At 38.3% G+C, this 14,732-nt stretch overlaps 1 long non-coding RNA gene across 2 annotated transcripts in view; it reads left to right on the top strand.

Annotated features, from left to right (window-relative positions):
• The first annotated feature begins 14,365 nt into the window (after positions 1-14,365).
• The window catches only part of LOC140513537 (uncharacterized), a 33,046-nt gene continuing 32,679 nt past the window's right edge, over positions 14,366-14,732 (top strand). For both annotated transcript variants that reach the window (XR_011970220.1, XR_011970219.1), the window contains exon 1: positions 14,366-14,465. This is a non-coding gene — a long non-coding RNA (uncharacterized lncRNA). The remainder of the gene's footprint in view (positions 14,466-14,732) is intronic.

The following is a 14,732-nucleotide window of genomic DNA, read 5'->3' on the forward strand; positions in this document are numbered from 1 at the left end:
TAGAAGCTGCCAGATCCTGTGTTATCCTGATTGTATTTCCACAGTACTTGAATTTTTTCTTTCTAGCTGCTTGCAGTATTTTCTTCTTGACTTGGGAACTCTGAAATTTGGCCACAATATTCCTAGGAGTTTCTCTTTTCGAGTCTCTTTAAGGAGGTGATTGGTGGATTCTTTCAATATTTATTTTGCCCTCTGGTTCTAGAATATCAGGGCAGATTTCTTGGATAATTTCATGGAAGATGATGCCTAGGCTCTTTTTTTGATCATGGCTTTCAGGTAGTCCCATAATTTCTAAATTGTCTCTCTTGGATCTACTTTCCAAGTCAGTTGTTTTTCCAATGAGATGTTTCACATTAGCTTCTATTTTTTCAAACTTTTGGTTTTGTTTTTAATTGCTGGGTTTATCTCAGTCATTCATTTCCCTTAACTCAATTCTCTCTATCAGAGAACTATTTGGTTCAGTGAGCTTTTGAAACTTCTACTCCATTTGACTAATTTTGCTTTTTAATTCTTCCTTCTCCTCATTGGCTTTTTGGATCTCTTTTTCCAACTGAGTTACCCTCTTTTTTTTTTTTTGAGTTGCCCTGTTTTTAAAGGTATTATTTTCCTCAGCATTTTTTTGGCTCTCCTTTAGTGAGCTGCTAACCTGCCTTTCAAGCTCCTCCACTACCTGGGCTTAGTTTAAGTTTACTTTGGTGGCCCTGGAGGCAAGGGTCTTAACTTTCTGTGACAGTAAGCCTTGTTCTTCCCCATCTGAAAGGATGGGAGGAGACACCTGTTCACCAGGAAAGTAACCTTCTATGGTCTTATTTTTTTACCTTTTTTGGGCATTTTCCCAGTCACTTACTTGACTTCTGAATCCTTTCTCAAGAGATTTGACTCAGCTGCTCTATTCCCCTGGGCTTTGGGTGGGGGCGGGGCTGTCACTCAGGGCTAAGGCTTTGATTAGCTATTCCCTACCACCAGAGGCTGTAAGCTCAGCTGCCTGGACAATGGACCCAGGTTGCTTCCTGGCCACTGTAGATGCTTGCAGTCTGCTGCCGCTGCCTCTGCCATTGCCTAGGACTATTGCTGGAGGAACCGCTTCCCTTCTTGCCCAGTTGGGAAAGCCCTCCCACACTGACCTTTGGAGCTTTCTTTGTTGCTTGTGGGTTGAGGTATCTGGGACCCTCTCTGCTGGGAACTCTGCCCCAGAGGTCTGTTCAGGTTTCCTCCCAGTGGCACATGGTCAGGGCTGGGCTCTGCTCTGCTCAGCGTCCCATGAGATAGACCTTTCCTGTCGGCCTTCTAGGTTACCTTTGGCTGGAAACCTCTTTCACTCTGTTGTTCTATGGCTTCTGCTGCTCTAGAGTTTGTTGAAAGTCATTTTTTACAGGTAATTTGTGGGCTGTGGGGGAAGCGCTAGAGTATATGCATCCTTCTACTCCGCCATCTTGGCTCTGCTCTCTTTAGATTTTAGTAACTGCTCAATTTCTTCCTTATTCTTCCTTCCTTCCTTCCTTCCTTCCTTCCTTCCTTCCTTCCTTCCTTCCTTCCTTCCTTCCTTCCTTCCTTCCTTCCGTCCTTCCTTCCTTCCTTCATATGTGTAGATAATAAAAATAACAAAAATTTAAATTCAAATTGTATATACTGTACACGAGCAAATTACAAGTACACTTCTTAACCATTAAGTACAACTTTCCTCAGTTTAATACATGAGCTCGTTATCTCTCCCTCCTATATGTTTCCCCTTTTGTAACTATATACTCAGATAATTCTCCTTTTTGCTAGATAATTTACTAATTCTCCTCCTTGCTCTTCATTCACTCATTTCCCCACTTTTTATTTTACTTTTTTTCTCACTTTTCCTTCATCTAATTCTTCACTGAATCATAGCTATCTTGCCTTTTTTTCATGCTTCCTGCTTTTGAGCCAGCTATGGGTGATTGGTCTCTGTTTTTTGTCTCTCTGATTCTGCTGTCAATTGATTTAGGACTATGAGTTATATTTGGGACCTTTGAAATCAACTAGTTTAGTCCCTTCATTTAAAAATGGTAATAATTTATAATTATACAGCATAAAGTATATTGGAGGAAACTGAGACCCAGAGCAGGTTCAGTGTTTTGCCCAAGGTCACATGGATAACAAGTAGCATGTCTGTCTTATTAAAACATTAGTATCCCTAAAACCCACATTTGCAAGAGTATACATTACATCAATTCTTATCTAGAACAAAACAATTCAATTTTAATGCATTTGTAATTAGTTTAGCACACTACCTCCAGCACCTAGAAAAGTACCTGGCACAGAGTAGATATTAATAAATGCTTGTTGGTTGATTGCTAAGTTCCGGAGCTCATGACTCCATCTCAGTGCCATCCATACCATGAGAAAGGTATCCACCTCTTTCCTCTGTTTCATCTCTTAAGGTCATAGCCATAGATTTCAAGCTGGATGGAACTAGTGCATAACTGTCATTTTACAGATAAGGGAAACAGAAGCCCATTTGTCCAAGGTGACACAGGCATTAAGTTGTTATAGATGGGATATGAACTAGGATCCTCTGACTTGAAAATCAAGTTTCTTTTTGTTGATCTGATAAGAATTAGCACACATCACACAAACGCCCGCGCGCGCACACACACACACATACCACATTTCTGAGAACATCCATCTGTTCTGACCCAAAGTTAAACTATATAGATGATGTCACCCAATCTGTTGCTTTCTTGGCCCCTCCACCTGTTTCTTGTCTTTGACACTCCCCTTTCTCCTGTGATGGTGTTCTGTTGTCAGAGTGCCCGCCCTTGGATCCTTTGAACTGAAGATACTGACTTCCTGCCTGGCTACTCCCCTACCATGTACTGCCAAACTTCCCAGACATTTTACCCAAATGGCCAGACTACCTCCAATTATCCATGACTGAGATCCTTCCAGATTGCCTGCCCTACCTACCTAGTGGGTCTGTTTAGCCTCTGAATTCTGGCAATCTCAGTTCTGGCTCATCCATCCTGCTACTGCTATTACCTGAGCTCCAGTACTGACAGTACCAGAGTAATTGGTATTTATACTGATGGCCCCAAGCCATCCAGAAGAGGTTAGAATAAGTTCATTCCCTCTCTTCCTTGGAGCTTCCCTGACCATCCCAGGCCATAACACTCTTTCCTCTCTCTCAACACCTATAGCATTTGTCACCTTACAATCAAAATTATGTCTTCCTTGTTTTTTTTTTTAATATGAATATATCCTACCTCTAAATGGTTTGCAAGTTCATTGAAAGAAGATGGTCTTATACTCTCTGTATTATTCCCCCCATCCCCAACTAGTCTCCAGCATAATGCATAATAATGGTAGCAATGACACTGGTGGTAATTATAACTAACATCTTTCTGAGTGCTTTAAAGTTTGCAGAATGCTCTACAAATATTATCTCATTTTATCCTTACAACAGCTCTGGGAGGTGGGTACTATTGTTATCCCTGTTCTAGAGTTGAAGAAACTGAGGAAGACAGAGATCAAATGATTTGCTAAAAATGACATATCAATGAGACTAGATTTGAACTCAGGTCTCTAGGTCCACCACTACACCACTTGGAGACCTCTTGATTCTAGTAGACTCTCAAAACATTTCCATATTGATTGAATATTACTGATTATGAAATAAAAGAATATATGTTTCTTTGAACAGTCTTTTAAAATATGATTTTGAATTTGCTTAAGGTCCAGGAACTTAATTTGGGCCAAGATTTTTCATCTTCTTTCTTTTCTCCCTTCCTACTGACCTATCTCCATCCATTCTTCTTAAAAAAAAATAAATGGGAAATGTGATTTCATTGGTATAGGAAGTTCTTCATGGGAGAAACTCCCTTTTCCAATACAAATCTGTAACTATGCTGCAACTTATAGACTTAACTAGTTAGTTGGGGCATAAGTGACCTGCTCAGAGTCACACAGTAACTAGGTGGTAAAGGTGGGATTTGAATTCTTCCTGATTACAAAGCCAACTCTCTGTCCATTATCCTGTGCTGGCTCCCTCTTTCTTCCTGAAATGATTGTATAAGAAATAAGGGTATTAAATTGTTTCACAGGTTCCAAATAATGAGAGTTTAACGATGATTTAAGTCTCTGGCTAGTTGGCTCAGTTGCTTAGAGTATTCAGCTAATGAGGCAAATTTTGGGTCATGGTTTGAGTCCTACCCATAGACCATATCCTTACCTTCAGCTGTTCACCTCCCAAATGGAAAGCAATGATCACAAAGCGGAGCTGGCTACTGATGTAACTTCACCTTTTGTCTAGAAAAACACTGAAAAATAACCCCCAAAAAGCACCTATCAGGGTTGGGGACTGTGCAACCTCAAGGCCACATCTGACCTTCTAGGTCCTTGAATGTGGCCTGTTGACTGAGTCCAAGTTTTACAGAACAAATCCTTCTATTAAGGGAATCTGTTCTGTGAAGTTTGGATTTAGTCAAGGGGACTCACTTGAGGACCTACGGGGCCACATGTGCCCTTGAGGCTGCAGGTCCCCTACCCTGGTGCCCATGGTTCTTTGTGAATTTTTGTAAAATATAGTCCATTATTATGTATCCAAAAATCACTTAATTGCTCTCAGTCTCTGTTTTCTCTATAGGTACAGTAAGATATTACAGGAAAGAGTGGGTAGAAGTTCAGAAGGGGAAGCAAAATAATCTTTGTTGGGGGCCATTACAGTAGGGATATCAGGTTCAGGTAATAATTGCAGCAGTAATAGCACTTCTATGTCACTTTAAGGTATACAAAGCACTTTACAAGTACTATCTCATCTGATCCTCACAACAAGCCTAGGAAGTGTTATTATTATCCCCATTTTACAGATGAGGAAACTGAGGAAGATAGAAGTTCAGTCACACTGCTAGGAAGTCTCTGAGACTTAATATGAACTCAGATATTCCCGACCTCAGGTCTAGTGTTCTATCTTCTGATTGGATCAGAGTAGATAATCTTTGAAATTCTTTCTTCATTGTTTTATAAACTGGTTTACAAGCGATGTCAAACATAATCAGAAATAGGGGCCACTAATTATACATAAAGATCCTGGTGGGCTGCATGTTGACTTCATTTAAGATTATATTATTATCTATATTTTATTATATAGATTGTATATTGTACAGATTTCCAAATTATATTTTACATATTACATTACATTTGCATATTATATTAAATTACACATTACATATTTCCTAATCGCATTTTAATCACCTTCAGGCCTTGGGCTGCATGCTTGATATCTCTGCCTGGACCACAGAGGGGTGATATACTACAATGGTAGGACAGCTAGGTGGCACAGTGTATAAATCCCTGGGCCTGGAGTCTGCAGAATTCCTCTTCCTGAGTTCAAATCTATCCTCAGATACTAGCTGTGTGACCCCGGGCAAGTCACTTAACCCTGTCTGCCTCAGTTTCCTCATATGTAAAATGAACGGGAGAAAGAAAAAAAGATACTCCAGTATCTTTGCCAAGAAAAGCCCAAATCGGGTCATGAAGACTCAGACATGACCAAAACAACTGAATAGCAAAAAAAAATCTATGTTGCTATGACCCCCAGAGAGAGCGAGGGCTACAGAGTTATATTGAGGTGTCTGTAAATCTGTTAGTAAGAAAACATACCTTTTGTTGATCAGTTAAAAAAACAAACAAAATAATCCTGTCATTTCTTCTGTATAACAATCTCCAGGTGATGACCGCCCTCTTGTAGACTTAGTGCCTTCTCTACAAATTTAGTCTTAGGAGGCAGGACTAGAATGGCACTTTTTTTTGACTCCAAGGCCATTCAGGACTTAGCCCAGATCCTGGCACATTCCTCAGTGCCTAATAAATGCTTATTGCTTTGACTTGACTATACTATGCTACCTCTAGATTGAATATATCTTATACCTAAGTGCATTTTCTCATATTGGTATGATTTTTCAAGTGTATGTAGATGTTGTTAGGATTAATAATATCTGAATCCATTTAAAACATTACTGAATAAATTAATAGCTTTTTGTTATTATAGTATAGCAGAGGTATTATTTATTAGTGTGTCGTTAAAATTTTGTGTTATTGTTATTACGGTGATTTTCTCAGTCACTGCATACTAAGAGTACTATTCCTGCCCACACTGATACACTGTCTCCCACTAGAGAATCAAGGACAAAAATAGACCCAATGCCTGTCCTCATTAGGCAACTCTTCAAATTTCTGCTACTTAGCTTTTTCATATGTAAACTATGTGAACTGAAGAAGAGTAGTTGTAGGGTCCCTCCTAGGTCCAGAGTTTTGTGATTTCCATCCCAAAGAATCTATTGTAAGCTTTGAATCCAATTTAGAGATGTGGTGGAGAGGTTATCTACACCCAAATTGTCCTGAATGCTAAGTTGGACCTAGCAGGCTGGTATGCAGTATGGGATTTCCATGGGTTCTATTTATTCAGGTATAGGCTACACCTGATTCTAGAAGCTTAGACCAAAAGCCCAAGAAAAAAGCCATCTGGTCTACTTCCATAGAGGAGTTAATAAGCAACTTGAAGAGTGAATTGCTAAGGAGATATGCACCCACTTGACTGTTCCTGTGTTAGATGTGGGTCAGGTTGTGTTTCTTGTGGGCTGTTGTGGCCAGGACTAAGGGGCAGAGACCAAAATAATTTGATTATAATGTCTTGGTAGTTTCATTACATAAACTGTACTTAGTCTGCTTTTCTTCTCTTACTTAGAAGCCTCAGACATAACAGTTCCAGGTCTGCTAGTCAAGAGTCTTAACGTGGATTGTTTCTCTTGAGCCCTTGGGAAATCATTGGGTTCCCTCTCTGGGCTCAAATTCTAGTTTTCTTATAAATAATAAGTGACTGATTCCCAGAGTCAGGAAGTTACCACAGCACATCCTGAAGGAATGTCCCAACCAAGGGGAAGGAAGCAGTATGATGAGAAGGCAAGGTGGTACAGAAGAAAGGACACTGCCTTTGGTGATAGAAAAACACTTTCTAACACTGCTAATGTGATCTTGGGGCAGCTAGGTGGTTCAGTGGATAGAGCATCAGTGCAGGAGTCAGGAGGACCTGAGTTCAAATCTCACCTCAGACACTTGACACTCGCTAGCTGTGTGACCTTGAGCAAGTCACTTAATCCCAATTGCCTCATTCTGGGTCATCTCCAGTCATCCTGATGAATATTTGGTCACTCTGGGGGAGAAGTAAGGCTGGTGACCTGCACAGCCCTCCCTCATTCAAAACAAAGTCAAGTGCAAGTCACGTCATTATTCTCTGATGGCATGATCTTCTTTGGCAATGAAGGATGAACACACACACACACACACACACACACACACAAATCTTGGAGAAGTCACATAACCTCTGGGCCTCAGTTTCCTCATCTGTAAAATAAAGAGGTTGGACTAAATAACTTATAAGGTCCTTTCTAAGTTCATTTAGGTGGCGCAGTAGATATAATGCCAGTCCTGGAGTCAGGAAAACTCACCTTCTTGACTTCAAGTCTGACCTCAGATCCTCACTAGTTTTGTGACTCTGGACAAGTCACTTAATGCTGTTTGCCTCAGTATCCTCATCTGTAAAATGAACTGGAGAAGGACACTCTGGTATCTTTGACAAGAAAACCCCAAATGAGGTAAATAAGAGATGCACATGACTGAACCACACCAAAAAGGATCCTTCTAGTGCTACGTCTATTATACATAATTACACATTTCTCATCCCAGTTTCTTGCAAACATTTCCAGAGGGGGTTCTTCATTTAATTTCTTCCCCAAATTCATCCTTAAAGATCACCAGAAGGGTAAGGATGGGATGTGTATGTGTTTGAGGGGGCTGAAGAGAGGGTAGGAGGTGTTGGTGCTCTAATCAGGTGGGGGTGGGGAAATTGATGACTACCTGGAAGCTATAAGGAAGATGTGGTGTCTGTTGCTACCCTGTAATCAACCAAATTTAGCTTCAAAATCATAAAATCATGGAAGGGTAAAGCTGGAAGGGGAACTTAGGCTTCATCTAGTCTAACCCTCTCATTTCAATACTTTTCTTCCTGCCTAACCCTTTGATTTCATTGGTATAGGGAACCCCCTGGTTTGGAAATGTCTTCCATTGCTGCAGATGAGTAACTGATCTTTAAAGAGGAGTCTTAGAGAGTTGCCTGAAGCAGTGAGAGTTCAAGGGACTTGTCTACAATTACTTACTGACAAGGTGTCCAAGGCAGGAGTTGAAGCCAGGTCATCCTATCTCCAAAACTGGCCCTCTATACGCTAACACCCACAGCCTCTCCATTCATAATTTTAGTCACATTGAGGAAGATAATGGTGATTATGTTGATAATGAGATAACAAATATAATGAAGGTAGACTGGTCATCTAGACTGGTCAACAAACAGGTAATGGATGAGTACTGTAATGGCCCCCAAGAAAAGTCAAAAGTTCTAGAAGAAATCCCTTGGCATGTTGGATTGATCTTCTGTGAAAGATTCCTTGTAGGATAAAAGAAGACTTACAAAGAATGAGAAAGTATAGATACAGTTGTGGTCTGTGCTGATGGATGGGATCCATTAAAGCAATGGTGTCAGACTCAAAGAGAAGTGGATTCCTGCTGGCCACATACTGACTTAGAAAACCACAAATCAGTATTGTTTCATATTTTTATTTGTTTTGTTAAACATTTCCCAATTACCTTTTAATATGGTTGGAGCCAACTCAGTTTTGCTAATTCATATTGTGTATTTGACACCGTTGCATTAAAATGTAGAAGTAATAGTAGCTCTCTGGTAGCTAGGTGCACAGTAGATAGTGTGCTGGGCCTGAAATCAGAAATGCTCATGTTCTTGAGTTCAAATCTGGCCTCAGACACTCACTAGCTGTGTGACTCTGGGCAAGTCAATTAGCCTTTTTTGCTTTGGTCTCTCACTAGTAAAATGTGCTGGAGAAGAAATGGCAAACCACTCCAGTATCGTTTTTTAAAAAAAAATTTATTTTTTCTCCAGTTATGGGTAAAAATGATTTTCAACATTCATTTTTTAACAATTTTGCTTTCCAAATTCTCTCCCTCTCTTTTCCCCCTTCTTGAGACAGTAAATAATCCGAAAAAGGTTATATATGTGCAATTATGTAAAACATATAGTATCTCGCCACATAATTGTCACCACCGTATAATTATTGCATCCTGTTTTTTCAGTCCAAAAAATGGTTTATAACTTTTTATTGTGCTGTCATCATATGGTATAATTCTGTTCATTACACTGCTTAAAAGGTAACCAGAGTAGCAATATATTCACCAGTGGCATATGGATACACATTTAATCTCTCATTCATGAAGAGTCTTGATCCTAGAATTCTCAGCATACTTGCGTTGTCAGTATATTTCCAAAAGCCGAATTTTGTGATTTGTTTAGAATGCTACAGTACTAACAGTTTTATCACTCAACCCAATGAAAAGCCATAGACACAAAGGGAGGGAGGCAGAGGATAGGCAAAGCTGCCATGACTAAGTCATGTGATGTAGTAAGACGTGCATCTTTCCAATTTTAATGCATATTCATAAGTATTCTGTGAATCCTAATCTTGCACCAAAGACAGTTCAGTAAAAAAAATGATTCTTAAGTAATACCAGCACAATTTTTAAAAAAAGTCTCACATAATGGTTGCAACCCACTTTTTTGCAAAAAATTTGGTATAAAATCTGCAACAATTATGTGGTGAAATACTGTATTTACATATTAGTCATTTTGTAGGAGAAAATGAGCCAAAAAAAAGTGAAAAATAATAGTATGTTTCAGTCTGCATTCAAACTCCATCAGTTATTTCTCTGGAGGTGGATAGCATTTTTCATCATGAATTCTGTGGATTTTCTTGGGTTCTTGTATGACTGAAAATAGCTAAGTCATTCACAGTTGTTTGTTGTGCAATATCACTCTTACTGTGTACAATGTTCCCCTGGTTCTGCTCACTTCACTCTGCATCAGTTTATGTGAGTTTGTCCAGGTTTTTCTGAAATCATTCTGCTCATCATTTCTTATAGTACAATAGTATTCATTGCAATAATATAGCACAACTTGTTCAATCAACCATTCTTCAATTGATGGATATCCCCTCAATTCTCAATTCTTTGCAACCACGAAAAAGATGTTATAAATATTTTTGTACAAATACATCATTCCCCAACTCCCTTTTTAAAAAATCTCTTTGGGATACAGATCTAGTAGTGGTATTGCTGGGTTGAAGGGTATGCACAGTAAGCCCTCTGACCATAGTTTTAAATTACTCTCTAGAATGGTTGGATCAGTTCACAACTCCACCAATGGTGCATTACTATCTCAATTTTCCCACATCCCCTCCAACATTTAACATTTTCCATTTCTATCAAATTAGCCAATCTGATAAATGTAAGATGGCACCTTAGAATTGTTTAATTTGCATTTCTCTAATCCATAGTGATTTAGACTATGTTTCCATATGACTATAGATAGCTTGACTTCATTGTCTGAAAACTTCCTGCTCATATCCTTTGACCATTTATCAATTGTGAAATGACTTACATTTTTATAAATTTCAATCAGTTTTCTATTTCTTTGACAAAGGAGTCTTTTATCAGAGATCCTTACTGTAAAATTCCCAGATCCCACTTTCTACTTCCCTTCATCAGAGATCCTTACTGTAAAATTCCCGACCCCCACTTTCTGCTCTCCTTCTAATCTTTGTTGCGTTGGTTTTGTTAGTGCAAAACCTTTAAAATTTAATAAAATAAAAATTATCCATTTTATATCTCAATGCTTTCTATCTCTTGTTTGGTCATAAACTCTTCCCTTATCCATATATCTGACAGGTTAACTATTCCATGCTTCCCTCATTTACTTATGGCTAAATCATGTACCCATTTTTACTTTATCTTGGTGTAGTATGAGATGTCTATACCTGTTTCTGCCATACTGTTTTCCAGTTTTCCCAGTGATTTTTATCAAATAATGAGTTATTGTCCCCAGAGCTTGGATTTTGAGTTTATTAAACAATAAATTATTATGATCATTTACTACTATGTATTATGTACCTGATGCTATTCCATTGGTCTACCATTTTATTTCTTAGCCTGTATCAGATTGCTTTGATGATTATTTCTTTATAATACAGTTTGAGATCTGACACAACTAGGCCACCTTCCTTCACATTTTTTTATTGATTTTTTTTCATATTCTTGACCTTTTGTTCTTCCAGATGAATTTTGTTATTATTTTTTTCTGGCTCTACAAAATAAGTTTTTGGTAGTTTGATTGGTATCACTCCAGTCTCTTTGCCAAGAAAACCCCAAATGGGGTCAGAATAATTGGACATTACTGAAATGACTGAACAACAACAAAAAGAAATAGTACCTTATATTTTAGCCCTCCAAGGTTGATAAAGTACTTCCTTCATAACAACATTGAATAGCAGAAGGTAGGTAGCATAAATATTATCACCTTCATTGTACAGATAAGGATGCTGAAGCCCAGAGGTGAAGCAAATGCATCAAGGTCACATCACGTTGGAGACAGTACCCGAGCCAGATCTCTTGATACCAAGACCAAACTCTTTCCACTAGATCACACTGCCTGTCAAAAACGTGAAGAGACTGAAGCCCAAAGAGACTAACAAGTTTTCCAAGGTCATTTAGACAATGGTGGAGGTCTGAATGTGTGAACAAAATCTCTTGACTTTCAGTCCAATGACATGACTTAGAATCCTGGCTCTATAAATTATTAGCTGTATGACCTTGGTCTAATTTTTTAATGTTTGTGACTTTCATTTTCTGCATTTATATTTAATAATGCGTTAGAAACCGGACCTATAGCAAAATAACCATAACATTGGAGATGGTTTCCCAGGATTCCATCAGTGAGGCCACTAACCTGAGGGATCTCAGGGTGTATTCACAAGGGATTTGAGGAAAAAAAGGATGAGGAGGGGTCATCCTTAGGGTCTGTCCTCCATCTTGATGTCTTGTGGATTTTATGGAGCTGGATCTTTGTCTCCCCAAGCTCCTTTCTACAAAGACTGATAGTTGCTTTTCAGAATCACTGCTATTACAGTAGCTGGCAGGGTGATTACTATGTTGAGAGATGGTCTCAGCCTGAATGAAAACTGAGACAGTTGAACTCTATCTTTCTCTCCTTGATCTCTTTCGTGAAAATATTTTGAAAATAGTATATGACTAGAAATTTTAAAAATCTGATGCAATTTCTTTGATATAGGGAATAACCTGGCAAGAAAATACTCTCTGCCAATGTAGTTAGACACCTAGGCACTCTACACCTGACTTTACTATGAGGAACTCCATTGCTAAGGGCCTTACCCAGGGTCACACAAACCATGTGTGTTGGAATCAGAATTAAAAATCTAGGCTAAGACATATTTACTGTCCCTCCCCCAAGGGGCTTAAGTGGAGAGATTGAGACATAGACACTTACAATGATGACTGATTGTGATATGTGGAACAGAATAAATGCCAAATAAAAAGTATAGAAAATAAAGGATTATTGGAAAATAGAGGAGAGAGAAATAGTGATAGAATAAGATGGTCAGGGAAAGTTTCATGGAGGAGATGGGACTTGACCTGAGCCTTGAAGAATGAATACCATTTCTATAAGAAAAGGAGGAGGAAACACGAACAAAGATACAGAAGCTAGAAAACAAATTGAGTATATTCCTATGTAATCCTATTTCAGGAAGAATCCACGTTATTATTCCTTGCAGAAGAGAGTTTATAGAGTCTAAATTGTTACGATGAGTTTTATCCTTTGCAATTGTCTCTGTCTTTTGTTTGGATAAACATTAGCTCCTTAACCAAAACTGCTCATTCCTGTTTGTTTGTTTTTTTAATGGTATGATGTTTAATAATCAGATTATGTATTCATTTTGAACTTATAGTTACATATGATATAAGATACTGGTCTAAACCTAGTTTCCGCCCAATCTCTTTTTAATTTTCCTAACAATTATTGTCATATGGTCAAAGATGGAAGTAACTTATGTTTTCAAATTTATCAAACGGTAGGTTAATTTAATAATTTCTAATTCTTTCTTGTTTAATATATTCCTCTGATTTACTTTTTGATTTTTCACCATTATCAAGTAATTTTGATAACTGATTTATAATATAACCAGAGATTTGAAAGTGTAATTTGCCCTTTCCTTTTTATTTTTTCAAGTTTGTCGTGTTTTGGTTTTGTATGATATTTACTGATCACGCCCACTTTTTGATATTTTAGGTCTTTTGTTCCTCCAAATGTATTTCATTATTATTTTGTCCAATTCTGTAAAGTATTCCTTTTATAGTCTCGATTGGCATAGGAGTAAATCCATAAATTAATTTTGATGGCATTGTCATTGTTTTATATTGGCATGACCCAGCCGTGAGAACTAAATCTTCCTCTTATAATTTAAGTTGTTCTTTATTTCTTTATGGAACAATGTGCAGTTCTACATATCTAGGCATTGACAGCACTTTAGTAAATGGATTCCCAGATACTTCATGTGCTTTTTAGTTAGTTTGAATGGAACTTCCCTTTTCATTATTTGCTCTTGAATGTTGTTATTGTTGAATAGAAATGCTAACAATTTTTGTGGTTTTATTTTTAGCCTGCAACTGTTTCCTAGAGGTCTGGACAAACATCTTAAACTAAGGCTCAAAACAAGGCAAGCCCAGTTCTAGGCTCTGCCTACCTGGAGGCCATATGTCTCCTTCTGCAGTGGTCATCTGGCAAGTCTCCATCATCAGCACTGCCCTCGAGTGAACACAGGCTACTCCAGTCTCAAGTGTGGAGAACCACTGGAGCTTGTCCCAGGAACCACCCAGGAGTAGGTTAATGGATAGGGCCTCCAGTGAATTTCTTAGAATTCTGCCCTAATTTGTTTACCGTACAATTTAATTGGCAGCTCTTTATGTTAGCTACTGATAGAAGTTATTTATAGTATTTTTCCACTGGTGTTCTGTCTTATCAGAAATTCCATATATGTTTATAAGTTGTTTACTAAATCATGCCACACAAATGTCATCTATGCTTAGCACAATGCCTGGCATATCATAGGTTCTTAATAAACGTTCTTTATTGACTAATAAGTGCTATATTATTTTTGGAAAACAACTTGTAGGAAAAAAAACCAACTCATTCACAAAATGGGGACTTAAAGCAAAATGGAGTTAGTTAAGTTGACAAATTTATTCCTACTGCCTTATTAAGGTTATAAAATTTATTCTTACTCTACATTCTAGCACTTTCAACATAGTACTATGCTGCTTCTCTGCGAGTTGGTACCTGGGAAATACTTTGCAGACTTTATCATAGTACGTAAAAGTTAATTATTATTTAAGGAGTGACTTTTCATGTTTCACATATGCTGCCAGAAACTGACTGCAAATCATTCCCAGAGAGAAAGCCCATGGACTGAACCATTCCTATGAGACTCTCAGCATATACCAAGCAACTTTCCACCCTGGAAGAGGGAGAGGTAACGGACTGGACAATGAAATCTGCAATAAGAGTTAAATAATCTTGCTGCAGGGAGCCAATTTCTAGGTTGTTTACCATGTGGAATTCCTCAGAGTAGGAAGATTCTGAGTGAGAGCTAGTAAGGAACAGAGGCAGAAGGATAGAGAGGGGGAAGAATGTCTGTCTGAATCCAGAAAAGGCTAGGGGTGGGGGCTGGTGGAGATGGTACCCTGCTGGGTGACACCTGCACCTCATTCTTTCAGTGATCCTAATCCATCATTTTCCT

This window comes from Notamacropus eugenii, chromosome 7 (assembly GCF_028372415.1).
Source record: "Notamacropus eugenii isolate mMacEug1 chromosome 7, mMacEug1.pri_v2, whole genome shotgun sequence".
NCBI classification, from domain to species: Eukaryota; Metazoa; Chordata; class Mammalia; order Diprotodontia; family Macropodidae; genus Notamacropus; species Notamacropus eugenii.